Source organism: Ascidiella aspersa, chromosome 6 (genome assembly GCF_963924565.1).
Source record: "Ascidiella aspersa chromosome 6, kaAscAspe10.2, whole genome shotgun sequence".
In the NCBI taxonomy this organism is placed as follows: Eukaryota; Metazoa; Chordata; class Ascidiacea; order Phlebobranchia; family Ascidiidae; genus Ascidiella; species Ascidiella aspersa.
The window spans coordinates 23043781-23059716 of NC_139452.1; positions in this window are offsets into that span (position 1 = coordinate 23043781).

The following is a 15936-nucleotide window of genomic DNA, read 5'->3' on the forward strand; positions in this document are numbered from 1 at the left end:
TTTAGAAACCCCTGCTTTACAAAATGCTAGATTTTCTTCAAAATAAGTGTTTAATCAAAACATTCTGATTGTGTCCGCAGGTTAATCAGTGATAAAATTGCTGACGCGTACAGGGTGGTTGAATGGCAAATTGCTTTAGCTGTTGATATTTGCACAAAACTCGATATAGATAGGTGGCCGCTACTACGTAATTAACATTACAACGAACATTGCTTCGCAGTTTATAATATTAAAGTTTGTTGCTTAAGCTCACTAATTTAGACTGCTTTGCCTGAAATACTTTAACCGTAGCAAACCGAGTTTTGATGTTAAAAGCTAGGTCCTAGAAAAAAACAAACACTTTTCCTAAATCAGTAAATTTATGCGAAACAAGGTCCACACGAAAAAGTACCAAAGCGTACACAAAAGCTGGAACGTATGAAAAACGAATAACAATATTACAACGTAGTAGGACTAAAAAAGTGATTTTCGGTTTCATAACAAACTGGATAACCTTGAAAATTGGATATCGGAGATTCCGGCGAGCTGAGAGGCGAATAGGAGATACAGTCTGCTTGTTGAACGTTGTAATGCGGCGACATAGAATTGTTTTCTAGTTGGTAAAATGGCGGAGAATAGTTGGTTTCTTGATAGGCGACTTGGCTGCTGTCTGGCGATGGATAGTTTCCATAATGCCCATGCCCCTCAACCAAAGTTGGTTGCTGCGATACAGTTTCGCTAATAAAATGCTCGTTACTCGTGGGATTCTGCCCATATGTCATTAGGGGGGACGTATGTGGGAAGAACACTTGCTGAGGCCCTTGAATAATCCCAGGTGACGACGATTGGTTGTATATTCGGTTGTCGTGGGACAAAAACTGGGGTGAAATCTGAGGCTGGAAGCTGGAATAACCGTTTGTAATCTCCATGTTGGCTTGTTGGCATAGTGACCAGTCGTTGGGGGAAATACTAGGCTTCGTAAATTCGTTTTTGGAACGTTTGGCTGTTTGGTTGCTGATATGTTGCCGCAGATTGCCCGTGAATTGGTCGACGCCAGATACGCATCTAGCGTTCTTTGTTTTGCCTCCATCACTTCGAAATCCCCTCGCGAATGGATTGTTCTCGATCTTAAGCTGCGTAACCTGGAAAACAAAATACGTTTTATACTTCACATACCACGAAATATTTGTTCAATATTTTACCAAATTAAAATCAAAGCATAAGGGATTAGGTAGGTTTTGTTAGGTTTGGCTTGTTTTTTTACCTCGTGGTTTTGATAAGCAGTGACGGTGATAAACGTTGTTTGGCGAAACGCAAAAGTGGACATCGGTTCGTATTGAATTCTGGAGACATCACTGGTTCTGACGATGTGCACTCGCATTTGATATCGATGCATTGAATGGACGTTAAACTGCATAAAAGATAATGTTAAAGATTTTCAAATAAAACAATTAAATTTTATTGCAACTAAAACTAAAATATTTTGTCAAATTTGCCTTAAATATTAATATTACCTTGTCCGTGTCGCTTTTTGATATTGAGTTTGTGAGTTTGACTTTGTGAAATGAAACCAAATCTTTCATCCATTTGCTTCCGGTAGATGGCGACTTAGGGTGAAGGTAAAACTTCGGAGGAAGACGAGGCTCTCCACGACCAGAAACCTCCCATTGTCCATTCTAAAACAAAGAAAATTCGCTATTGCTTGGATTGAACATCGTTCTCATTTTTGCGTTTGCAAAAAAATACGATTAGGCTTGGGAAATTTACCAATTTTAAACATTTTGTGGCAATTTACCAATGTTTTCAATCTTTGTATATTAATCATGCTACCGTTCTGATAAATGTTTGGTCCATGTTTTCACTTAGTAGGTTAACTGGAATAAGTAGCACAAAAACAAATACGATAGCACAAAAATAAATAGTTACCTGGAACTTATAGCGATTGTCGTCCATGCTAATAACATCCATTAAAACACAATAATGAGCGTTGGGATCAAGACCAGATATTTTCACTCGATAACCGGGAAATATGCGTCTGTAAGTTAAAAATATATTTTATGTAATATGCAATGTTTATCCACTTGTTTATATGTATTGACTATATTATAATTCTGTTTTATTAATTATAACTAATATATCTCTAATATTCACTATTATACATTATATTTGGTAAACTTTTCAGTGTACCTTCCAAAAACAAATAACAGATATTATTAATTAAAATAGAGCTTTACCTTCCAGGTTTTGTGACAATCATTTCCGTTTGAGCTGCGGAAAACTTGTTCCATATTTCTTGGTCTTGTAACTTGACTGAAAGATGGGGTTCCAATGGAGACATAACAACTTGCGAAAGTTCTTGGTCTATTTCAGGTGACATCGGTTGAACTTGGTGGTTATTGGCTTCGAGCCCGGTTTCAAAATACGCAATCTGTTCCTGCCGTTCAATCGGTCGCACATTTTCACTGGATTGAATCCAAGTCGGTGAGGCCATGTTGTTCAACAATGCACATTCCATTTCGACAAATACTTGAACTTGGTGTTTGCTGTTCTACGATAAACTCGAGAATGATGAGTTTGGAGAAGCGTGCCACTGTATTTGTAGCGCACGACCAGCGCGGCCTGTCGTTTAATCATAAGGCCGACGGTCATTATAGACAGGATAACAACTGTTTTATGTCGCTATAGTTGGAAGCACCCACTGCGTAGACTGGAGCGCGTGGTCAGACGAAACGTTATCTTGCGAAAATTAAACGAGATTGCGGTGATAGTTGTCATTGAAATTTATCAGCGAAAACTATTATAGTTATCCTATGTATTAAAACCACATTTGATTCACAATTTGCTATTGTCTATTACAATACTTTTAGTAATATATCTCCTAATGACAAACTACGTAATGTTGATTTTGCTAACTGTTACAATATTTCAGGAGATTATGCAGATAAAAATTATCTAATTAAACATCGGCTATTTTTAACAATCTTAAAGGCGATATGTGTTGCATATCTCGCAATATTCGCCCTATTGCAAAGTTAATTTCAATATTTTTTCAACTTATTTCGTTATGTGTTTTCTAATGAATTTTGCAGCAAGTAAACAGTAAAACAACGAACGCATTTGATCCTGAGTAAACAACGAACGCATTTGATCCTGAGCGAGATGGTCGAATTTTCGGCTGGAATTTTCTCAGCTGTTCGATAGACAAACCCACGACCTGATATGTTTACTTATGTCTCTTCTGATACGAGTTACACTGCATGATGCTTGTGTACTTTTTTTAGCCACACGTGCGCAACGCGAACCATAATCCCAGAAAATATTCTGTTTATTTTGGATCTGAAAACTGTTGGATTATTCGGGGCAACGTGTCATATTTAATGATAACAAATTCCCTCTATAAATATGATTTCGCTTATAAAAAAGAGTTAATCTCTTGATTGTGAAAAAACATAATTATAACTATTAAATAATAATGTGCAATAAACAAATACAATTACTGTGTATGATGATTGTCAATGTCAAATTGTTGACAAATCATTGTTTTCCGTTAAAGTTCGCAAATGATAAATATCAATTTTATTGCACAAATAACATGAGGCGTCTTAAATTAGCTGACGACAAAATCCATTAAGCAACAATAATACATTTATCGCAGAAGGCCAATCGCAGTTAAACAAAAAAACAATAACATAAGGGCGGCAATCGTACGAGAATCGTTGCAAGTTGCTACAACAATGGTCCGGCGCAAGATAAAGTTCCGGCCACGCGCTCCAGTCGACACAGTAGGTGTTTCGACCAGGAGCGCCAAAGCGCAGTTGTTATCCTGTCTAATGACCGTCGGCCTTATGATTAAACGACAGGCCGCGCTGGTCGTGCGCTACAAATACAGCGGCACGCTTCTCCAAACTCATCATTCTCGAGTTTATCGTAGAACAGCAAACACCAAGTTCAAGTATTTGTCGAAATGGAATGTGCATTGATGAACAACATGGCCACGCCGACTTGGATTCATTCCAGTGAAAATGTGCGACCGATTAAACGGCAAGAACAGATTGCGTATTTCGAAACCGGGCTCGACCTCAATAACCAAAATATCCAACAGAAGAAAACTGAAAGTAATGTCGAACTTTCGCAAGTCGCTTTGTCTCCATTAGAACCCAATCTTTCAGTCAAGTTACAAGACACCGAAATCTGGAACAAGTTTTCCGCAGCTCAAACGGAAATGATTGTTACAAAACCGGGAAGGTAAGGCTCTATTTACCAGAAATTGCGTCTGGCATAGTTATATTGAAAACAAAGACTAACATTTCATATTTCAGTTATAATATTGTTATTCCATATATATAAAAGTAGATAAAATCGATGTTAAAATTGAATATAGGCATATTCCAAACGTTCAAGTTGTTACCTACTTTTAAATGGGCTTTGTTATTCTTGCTACGTCTAACTACAACCTTCAAACATTATGTTCCAATACAATGCAATTGTTTTCAATTCCAGACGTATTTTTCCCGGATATCGAGTGAAACTATCTGGTCTTGATCCCAACGCTCATTATTGTGTTTTAATGGATGTTATTAGCATGGACGACAATCGCTATAAGTTCCAGGTAATTTTTGCTGAAAGTAATTGTCAGTTACAATAAGTTAATAAATTGTTGAAAAATCTTCACCATAATTATTATTTATTGCTGATAATAACGAAACGCATTTTTGTTTCGCAGAATGGACAATGGGTGGCTTCTGGTCGTGGAGAGCCTCGTCTTCCTCCGAAGTTTTACCTTCACCCTAAGTCGCCATCTACCGGAAGCAAATGGATGAAAGATTTGGTTTCATTTCACAAAGTCAAACTCACGAACTCGTTTTCACAAACTGCTACCGATAAGGTGAATTGTGTGCTCCAATGTTAGTTTTGAATAAAAAGTAATTTCATATTAAAATTAGCGGATGTACGTTTTGTAGCTATATGATCAATTTATTATTTTATTTCACAGTTCAACGTCCATTCGATGCATCGATATCAAATGCGAGTGCACATCGTCAGAACCAGTGATGTCTCCAGAATTCAATACGAACCGATGTCCACTTTTGCCTTTCGCCAAACAACGTTTATCACCGTTACTGCTTATCAGAACCACGAGGTAAGGAACCAAGCAAAACCTAAAAAAACCTACCCAATGCCTAAAGCTTTAATTTTAATTTGGCAAAATATTGCACAAATGGTTCGTGACATGAGAAGTTTAAAATGTAATTTGTTTAACAGGTTACTCAGCTTAAGATCGAGAACAATCCATTCGCGAGGGGATTCCGAAGTGACGGAGGCAAAACGAAGAACGCTCGATGCATATCGGCCGTCGATCATTACGCAAGCAATGCTCAAATCAACCAGCAACCATCCAAACGTTGTAGAAGCGAGGTTCCCGTGACAAATTACCTTCAACCCGCCTGTCCTCCTATCCAGCAGTTCAATATGACCAATGGTTACACAAGTTTTCAGCCTCAGTTGTCGCCCGATGCATTCTCGTACACCAGCTGTTCTTCGCCGATCCAAGATTTCGGCAACGCGTCCCAGACATTTTTCCCACATACGTCACCGACGATGAAGTATCAGGCAGACACGACTTCCGTTTACCATCTACCTCCACCCAACTGTTTCGCCCCACAACCAAGCGTTTACGAAGAATCGATAATGTACGTTCCCTCTCAATCGCAACAATTTTCCTTTAGTGGCGGAGTTACTTACCCGCCTTCAACTTATGACGCGATTGTTGACCCAGCTTATTCTGCTCCACATCCGGAAAGTGCTGTAAAATCGCCCCATGTGCTCCCTGTCCAACCAAACGATTTATATGTTTCACCAACGAGCTCGAGTGACGAGGGAAATTTTTCCAATTATTCCGACAGTTTGTTTACTTACGACGAAGAACAGTTGTTTTGTTAATATGTTTTTGTGTATGTTTAGTCGACACTGTTTGCCAATAGTTTCAATCGTTTTTTTATTTGTCATCCGTATTCAAATCGAATTGTTTTTTAATAAATAATTTTCGAGATTACACGTTTTTGAATGAGCCACTAGGGTCATCAAACACCTTCATTTTGTGATTTGGGGCACACGACCAGTTCGGTCGGTAGTATTTTTAATCATAAGGCCGACGGTCATTATAGACAGGATAACAACTGTTTTATGTCGCTATACTTGGAAGCACCCACTGCGTAGGCTGGAGCGCGTGGTCAGACGAAACGTTATGTTGCGAATATTAAACGAAATTGTGATGATATTTTTCATTGAACTTTATCGGCGGAAACTATTTGTTATTCTGTATCTATAAACACCAAATTTGATTCCTAATGTGCTATAGTGACTACTTCACTATTTTTAGTAAATATCTGCTAATTAAAACCTTTGCAATCCATATTTTTTAACTGTTACTATAATTTAAGAAAGTTATCTTGATAAAGGTTATAGTTAATTTGATATACTTTTTTTTAAGCTTACCGGCGATATGTTCTTCATATCTCAAACTATTGGACATTGCAAAATTAATATCAATATTTGTTAACTTGGTTCGTCATGCGTTTTTTAATGAATTTTGCAATAAGAAAACGAATTCCTTCGCACTTTGGATCTCACAGCGGGTTACCAAGTAATGAAATTGCAACGAACACATTTGATCCTGAGCGAGGTGGTCGAATTTTTGGCTGTACTTTTCTCAGCTGTTCAGTAAACAAACCCGCGACCCTGACATTTCTACTTAAGTATCTTCTCATACGAGTTGCACTGCATGATGCCTGTGTACATTTTTTAGCCACACGTGAACAAAACCACAATCCCAGATCCTTATCGCCATTTAAAACAATAATATAAGGGCGGAAGAAGTGCGAGAAGCGTTCCAAGTTGCTACTACAATGGCCCGGCGCAATATAAAGTTCCGGCCACGCGCTCCAGTTGACACAGTATAGGTGTTTTTGTGCCGATATCCGATTTTCAAGGTTATCCAGTTGCTTATCAAACCCAAATCACCATTTTAATCCTACTATACGTTACAATATTGTTATTCGTTTTTTATACGTTCCAGCTTTTGTGTTCGCTTTGGTACTTTTTCGTGTGGATCTTGTTTCGCATAAATTTACTGCTTTAGGAAAAGTGTTTCTTTGTTTTTTTTAGGAAGTAGCATTTAACACCCAAATTCGGTTTGCTACGGTTAAAGTATTTCAGAGAATGCAGGTAAAATTAGTTTGATTGATCAACAAACTTTCATAATATAAATTTTGCAGCAATGTTATTTGTAATGTCAACTTACGGCCAATTATACCGGTGAATTTTGTGCAAATATTTTGTTTACTTAACAGCTAAAACAATCTAGCCATTTAGACACCCTATACCAGTGGTTCTTAAACTGGAGGGCTTGGGGGGCGCGCGAGGTTCACAAGGGGGGCGCGAAAATTGACAAAATCTGTATTGATTATGACTAAACTTTATGGTGATCATTGAATGGACAACATCGAGTTATCACACATTAGTTTTTTGTGTCATGTAGAATATTCCTGTTGATTTTAAGGTTAGTATTTTCGTTTTGTGAGGAGATGATCCCACAAAATCTTTATGCTAACGCATTAATCACGTGATTAAGTTAACCGCTCTGATCGGCCATTCGAGGGAAACATGGCGTGTGCCGCACGCACACATGCACGCACGCACGCAAGCGATTAAAAACGATATTTGTTAATACCAAAATTTGTTTAATTTTTCGTACTGTTTGATAAATAGCTCAAATATTCACAGAGAAAGTGCAAACACTGTTAATTGTTTGAAAATACTGTTCATTGTTACGTCACACACTACCAGGTTGATGGCTTTTTAATCATTTTGTTTTCGCTTTTGAAGAGTTTTTGCGTGTTGCGTTCTGTTTTATAAGGCTCAGTTAGGTTGTTAAGATTGAACTTTTTTTTGAACAATTATGTTTTTGGCTTGGTTTCTCATTATGTGGCTCATAAATATCAGTTTCATAAGTTTACAAAAAAATTGGACAAGATTTAGGGGCTCCGCAGACACTCCAAAATTACAACACTAAAATTGCTAAAACCAAATCTGGGACTTCCCCTAACACGATACTGTACGTTTTTCTTTAGAAACTCAGAAGCCTTGTAATTTTTATATTAAACAATGGCAAGAAAGCATTACTAATCTATTTTACAGTTTTATGTAACTTAAAATGTATTCTTAAAGCCCCCAAATCCCAACTCCATTCCATTTTTAGAGATTTTTGACGTCATTTTAGAGTGTTTTTAAGGTCCCTGATCTGGAATTGGCCACTGAAACCGCGGTAAATTTGTCAGAAATTTCGCGTTTCAAAATATGGTAACCCTAGGTTAGGCTGGGTTGAAAATAGTTACATCCTTTGCATTAATGCAACTTACCTAGAAATACGTTGCTGTTATGCTTAATGTTGTTTTATTTTGAAACAAGGTGGGGCGCAAGTTTGGTTAAAATTGTAAAAAGGGGGCGTGTCTCATAAAGTTTAAGAACCACTGCCCTATACAATGGTCTAGTATTCGCTGATTAATCTGCTGACACAATCAGTATATGTTGATTAAACACTGTTATTTTTGATAAAAATTACCATTTTTTGAAGAATAACAGAAGACGAAAAGCGCCAATATTCATACGAAAATTGCCAAAATATATATAAAAATTTCGAAATAAAAAATGCAAATATACTTTAGACTTTCCTGTCTTAGTCAAATTCAGTCATTAATGAGTTTAAGTATTTTAAAAGAGAAATATATTTCCCCACAGATAAGAAATAAGGCAAAATCAGTCTCCTAATTTGAAAGAATGATTCTTAATTCAAATGAATGAAACCAACTACTGTTGATAAAAAAATCTTGAATATGTCAGCAACGAAATCTCACTCAACCCTTTCAACAGTTAAGATTTCGTCGGTGCACGAGCTCTAGCCTTCTCAGTGGGTGCTTCGTAACGTGAGCGACATAAACAGTTTATCCTGCCTATAATTACAGTTTTCGCCAAGATGAAACGAACGAACGGCTCTCGGCGTATGTTGAATAACAGTTGCACACTTCCGAAGTCATTTATCTAAATATGCTCGTACAAAAGCTGGTCAATTTCAAGTGTAATGTCTGTCAACGGCACTCATAATAATAGACGAAGAGTTCAGACAAGTCGGTTTGTATCTACTTGAACCAAATCTTTTATTTAAAGTACACAATAAATATGGGGAAAATAGTCTGTAACCTAAACAGATATGACTGTCACAAACAGTCTGGAGGCAAAGTCTTATTTTACAGTCATGTATCGTTTCGTGGAAATATCGAAACTCCATTTGTCACACAATTATTAAAGACATTCGCTACAAATTCAAGGGTGATTGCTCGTTCATTTTGTAATGTTCCTATGATTTGTGATCTTCCCCACCACTACTAAATTTACCCTTTTCAACACATCTTGGTAAAACAAAAAGTATAACACTTTTTTGGTTGAAAAAAGTCTTGAATTCCTATAAAGTGAGTCTAATTTTACTAATCAACTGTATGCTGCCTTGCTGGTATTGCCATTTTAAAACAAGTTTTGCTTCCAGATATTTGAAATGCTTCACCCTTGCATATTTTTTGATTTTTAATCGAGCTGTTTTTTTGCTTTATTAAATTGCGATGTTTCGACTAATTTAGTGATATATGAGTAATACGTTGTTACTTTGCAGTTTCTGGTGTCGAGATTGAATTATTAAAATATATAACTTAAAAAATATATAGTTATCTATAGGCATACCCTAATTTTACTTAAATGTTGTATTTTAGTTTAAATTATAATTATTTTTATTTTAATACATTAAATATTGCTAGACAAAGACCTATATTTTCAAAACAAACACGAGTTAAAAAAAAGTCTTTATTATAAATATAGTAGAAAGTTGTAAAAAAGGCGGTAAATATATCAGATAGAAAGTGCGATTGGCAAACAAAAGTAATTGAAACATCTGCAACGGAATTTAACTGATGTTAATTGACTGACCCAGCATGTAGCTTTGAATAAACCGAGTCATTTGCCTTACTGGGATCAAACACATTTGTGTTTAATAACTGTCCGGACGATTGGTTTGGTGTATGTGTCGACGTCACTGCTGGCCAATACATCGGCATCTTGTTGGCGATTGCAAATGGATAAACAGCACTATGTGGCAGAGGCAGCATCGAACTGTAATGTGCTGGCCACGCTGGGAGACTGGTCGGGATTCGTGGATAATGATGCGGCATATAAAATGGATGGTTCATTGTCGCAGGTGGCAAGAAATTGTTTACTGTTGTTTCCGTCTGATTTCGCGTGGAAAGGCGAGGTTCAGTTGGCAAGCAACTGTCCGACATCATCCAGTTGCGCAGCCGATCAGATTTATTGCCGCTGTTTGAAGTTGGTATATGATGGTTTGCCTTTGCAGCGCAGTGATTATCGTTCGTCGAACGCAGAGCCTCGTAATCTGTTTTAACCCGTTTCGTACTTCGTCCATCTTGGCCAGGATTTTCGCGCGAATTTGCTTCGCGTCGGCGGGATTTCGACGAAGACTTTTCGGCAGACGGGCAATGTTTTCCCCCTGACCTTCCGCCATTGTCTCGAAAACCTTTGGCGAAGGGATTGTTGTCGATTTTCAATTTGGTCACCTGCAACGAGTAGAAGTTAACGCAGGCTGACTCTTGTTTAAAATATATGAGGAAGCAATATTCAAACAACATATTATTTAGTATAGGTTGGTCTATCATTTACAAAATGGCGTAAAATCTAAAGAAATTGTCAATATTTTATGCGGTATAGCTGCAGTAATGTGATATTTACCTGTGAATTTTGGTATGCGGTCACCGTTATGAAAACAGTTTGTGGGAATGCGAATGTTGACATCAATTGATGTCGTATATTGTTGATGTCACTGCTTCGGACAATGTGTATTCTGGGTTGATATCTGTGCATTGAATTTAAGACAATCTGCAATATATCCAAAAAAACTTTGGTTAGAAATGTGAAGAGGACAACCAAAACGCTTGAAATATATTGTTAGGCGTTTTATATTTGTTTATTTAAATAATACCCTCAAAATGTGGTAAAATATCAATTCCAATACATTTTTGTGTTAAAAGATACAGTTTAAGGGGCCACTGAGACAAGCTTACCTTATCCGTCGTTTTTGCGCTGCTCGAGTTTGTGAGTTTGACTTTATAAAAGGAAACGATGTCTTCCATCCATTTGGCACCGCAGGCGGGACTTTCCGGGTGAAGAAACAGCCGCTGCTGCATGTGGGGCTCTCCCCGACCAGCTACCATCCATTCTCCTTGCTGTAAAGTTCACAATGTAATATAAAGTTATTTTCTATATATAGAGATCAACATTTTAAAAAAGTTTCATTTATAAAGACGGACTATATTGTTAGAACTTTATATTGAATTAGATTGTCTGATAGCAAAGCTTCTACAAAACATATGAAATAATGCACGCCACTGCTGTTAAAGAAATGACGAACCGCCAAGATAAAATAATATAATATATTTATACCAACATTTTGTAAAAGATGGATTTATTATTACTTTTATGGTTAATTACAATGCCTGCTTGTCGTGCTTCATTAAAACGTATAAAATAATGCAAATAAATGACTTTTTATAGAAAATGCTGTTAAAGAAATGATGAACCGCCGAGATAAATTGTTTTTATACCTGAAACTTGTAGCGATGGTCATCCACGTTTACTATATCCATGAAAACACAATATTGAACGTTGGGATCCAAGCCTGAGATCTTGATTCGGTAGCCAGGAAACATACGCCTGGAATATTTTTAAAACAATATTTTAATATTATTAATGAATTTAACGTCAATACATGAAACTCAGGGCAAACATTAAACAATAGAACTGCAATTGCAGTGAGTAAAAAATATTAATACGCAAGCGTTTGTTGCTAGTTGTAGTTATTGTTTTCATCCCACAAAGGAACAATGGCGTTAAGAGAAAGCGAAAAGGAAACGTCGCCTTGAGCCGCCATTGTTGCATCTCTCGGCAGTAAAAGCGCTAATAGCGAGTGTTGCACTTCGAGCAGCAATTTGTTATTTCCTGGCCCGGGGGGCGAACGCGCCCTGCCGTTGTTCAGTGAGAGACGCGGCGGCTCGAGACCCGGCTTTATCCGAATGCACAATGGCTAATTAATTGTTACTGCTTGTAATTGTTTTCCGCTCCGGCCGGCGAAGTGAACTCTCACTTGCGACAAGGCATCAAACGAACCCCGCGCTGATAACGCTGTGATAGCCAAGGACGGGACCCGCAAAGCCCACAGGTAAATATTTGTCATCTCCAATAAAGAAAACAAGCTTGACATTCAAATATATAGTACAGCAAAATTATTTTTAACTTGTGTTCATGCTCACTTTTACATATCTTTATTATCATAGTCATACGATCAGAGATAGCAAAAAGTATTTTTCGCCAATTTTTCGGCTTCTTAACCCTTCCACGATAAAACGCACAAACAAACAGTTGCAAGCTTCTAATACAGTGTTTCCTAACCTTTTTAGCGCTCTTTTGAGCTTTCATGAAATTTTCTCGTAGTCTACAATGGCTGGCGAAAGTATATAAAATTGTAATAATAGGAATTAAAATCAATGTATTTATAACTTACGTGTTGAAAGAATGCATTAAACACAGTCTTGTAAGGTGAATAATATTTACAACACACAAACAAACAAACAAACAAACAAACAAACAAACAAACAATCAGACAATTAACTAATGGCTTTTTGTTGTTGCGTTTCGTAACTCACGCATTCTTCACAAATGTGCCTAAATAGCGCTTTCGATGACAAAGACATAACGAAAATCGTCTATTGCATTTTGCTAGGTAAACGAGCGTAAAGATGAGAAAGAGGTCTTCAGTATTCAATGACGTACCTTCCCGACTTGGTTACTATCATTTCGGTGCCAACTTGCGAGAAACTCTGCCACAGCTGCCGATCGAACAACTCCACGCTTAAATCCGGGTCGCTGGGGTCTCTCGGGGTGTTCAAGGTCATCGGAGGCGGTTGAAGGTCGTTCCTCATTAAATGGCGAAAGTCCGGAGGATGGGAGGCGTCAACCGAAACAACGGCATCTGTTGAAAAATAAGAAACGGAGTTTTTGGATTGCGGAATAATCGACTAATTTTTTTTTAATTTTTCAAGTTATGAAAAATTTAAGTTATGTCTGTACATTGCCCGTCTTATCCAAATTTAAAAGCATTCAATTTAAATGGGTTAAAATCTACGGCCGTTTAAAACAGTTGGTGGTTGTCGAATTGGAGCCTTATCCTATACTAGGTTGGTATTTGTGGCGATCCGATATCAAACTAATTTAGCAATTTTAAGTTGATGAAATAATAATATTATTATTATTTGTTAATATCAGGATCCAAGCCTGCTCCGACATCTTTCTTGTTGAATAAAGTTGTTTTGGATCTTTTTTACTAATTTTGTGGTTTGTTTGGGTAATTTTAGCAAATCTGCTCTAGATTGCGATCTCACAAAGCTTTTTCCACTTTGAAGGGTGATTTTTTAGAAAGTGGCTTTTTAAAGAAAAGTTAACTTATTACTGTTGTGAACATACTCAATACATTACGTTTGCATGTTTGACTAAATATACTAATGAGACCTTGCTTGGTGTCTGATCGTTGAATTGTGACCAAAAATATCGGTTATCGGTGTGACGGTGTCGTATTAATACGTATTCGACACCGCATCAACAGTTCCCATGTTCGCATAAATTAAACAGACGAATATAAACTATTGCTCACAACAGGTATCGCTTTTAAATGACTGGTTTCAAAAAATAAGATTCGAGATAACAGCATCCGGTAGATAGTTCGTTAAGCAAAAAATGTAAAATCTCAATCGGTTTGCTTGTGGTTCCTTCCAGTCACATACGAGCAAATCGTATTTGCTAAAAACGCGTTGGACAGCTAATGGTATATTACCTTCATTAACGCTTTGTGGGGCAAAGTTAGAAACAAATAAATCGTCCGAAACTTCAGAATAAGGTCGAAATCTTCCTTGAATCGGATGCATTTCAATAAATTATACAAACAGCTAAAGACTCTGCGTTATTCATTAAAATAATATAATATTTTAAATAGTGATACTGAGGTAGAAAAATGTAGTTATCATTCTGTTCAGGCGAATTCGTATTCAGCTTCTCGCTAAAAAAAATCTGATTTTACTGGCTTGCATGTAATAAAATGCTATTGCTTATCAATTCGTTCTCAGTGAACCCCGCCTATCACTGAAAACTTCTTACCCAGTAATCCAAATTAATAAAAATTTAATTACGGAATAATTTGTGAGAATAAACTGCTATATTATAAAGTACACAAATTTTGTCAACACTTCACTTTCCTAGAAGAGGCTAGCGAATACTAGTAGCTTCAAGCGTCTAAGTAACAATTTTTGTCTGTTTAAGTTTATCTGTCCCTTAGTTTTAAAAACGCAACGGTCCGATCCCGGCTTTGACGGCAAATGAATAATTTCCGGATAGCAACAAAAGAATCGTTTTAAGCCAACTTTCACCTGCACGTGCCTTCTTCGCTTGGATAGGTGATTCCCCGGCGTGCCGTGCGCTGCCGTAAAGCACCTTCAGAGCGCCGACCACAGTCGCCAAGATAAGAAAAGGGGAGACTTGTCGTGCCCGCGGGCGATTGGAGATGCCCCACGCGCGGCTCGGATCGAGTCACACCTTGGCAAAGAGTGGAATATCGCAGGCTTCGCTGTACGAGTGCGAATTGTGAAGCCGCAATTTGTTTTCTCGGCGATTCGATTTCGCGCCATGTTGGTTCACACCAATTTACGGAATCCGATTGTTGTGACGATTTCGTTAGGATCTATATTCTAGGTGTTTGTTTCCTTCTTTACTGATAAGTTTTGATTGGTTTTGATAGGTGAGTTGGGGTTTGTAGAACTTTCAGTTTATGATGGATTGAGGTAATATGTTAGCTATTGGTTTTCAAATTCATTCGATTCGATATCTAACGAATTGCATCGGACATATCACACTTCGTAAGTTACTTACCTTCCATTGTTTAGAACGCTGAAAATGGAATCCAAACTATCTTCTATGGTCGTTTCTCTACCAAGCCTACGTAATACGTCATACGTATAGCTAAGTAAGTAGACTAGAGCAACGTTTCTCAACCGGTGCGCCGCGGCGCACTGGTGCGCCATGGAAGGTTGCCAGGTGCGCCGCGAGCAAAAGGAAAAATATTTTGATTTGTAAAACATGTATTTTTTTACTTTCCTATTAAGCTCATTGATTGCACAGTACTTTTAAGCAGAAAACACAATAAGATCTTTAAAGTAACAGCATCGAATAATAATCTATAATACCATAATATCAACCCAGCAAACAATTTGACGTTGTTTAAACGTTATATTCACATCAAAAAAAAGTTGTAGTCACGTTATTCTGGTTCGTTGTTTTAACGTAAATGTGTAGACAGCCAGAAACGTTAAAATAACGTTGTGGTAAACGTCACTGTTAACGTTCCCTCAACGTCCTAATAACTTTTTTATATACGTCCTCGTAACGTTACCTAATGCCAGTCGAAACGTTATTATGACATTCAAAACAAACGTTGTTTTTACGTAAACGTGTAGACAGCCAGAAACGTCAAACTAACGTTGTGTGGTAAACGTCCTTAATAGCTTTATTTAACTATGTCGCCATTATGTTAAATTGTTGCGCAAGAAACGTTTTTAATAACTTCCAAACAAACGTATTTTTTCCGTAAATGTGTAAACAACATTTTTAAGTTACATGAGAAGGATTTTTGCCTGCATAAACAAACAGTCATCAACGCGTTATTATGGTGACAATGTAAATGTAAGTAAAAACATTGCCTATGCGAAAATCATAATAATTTACGTTCATTACTAAAAATGT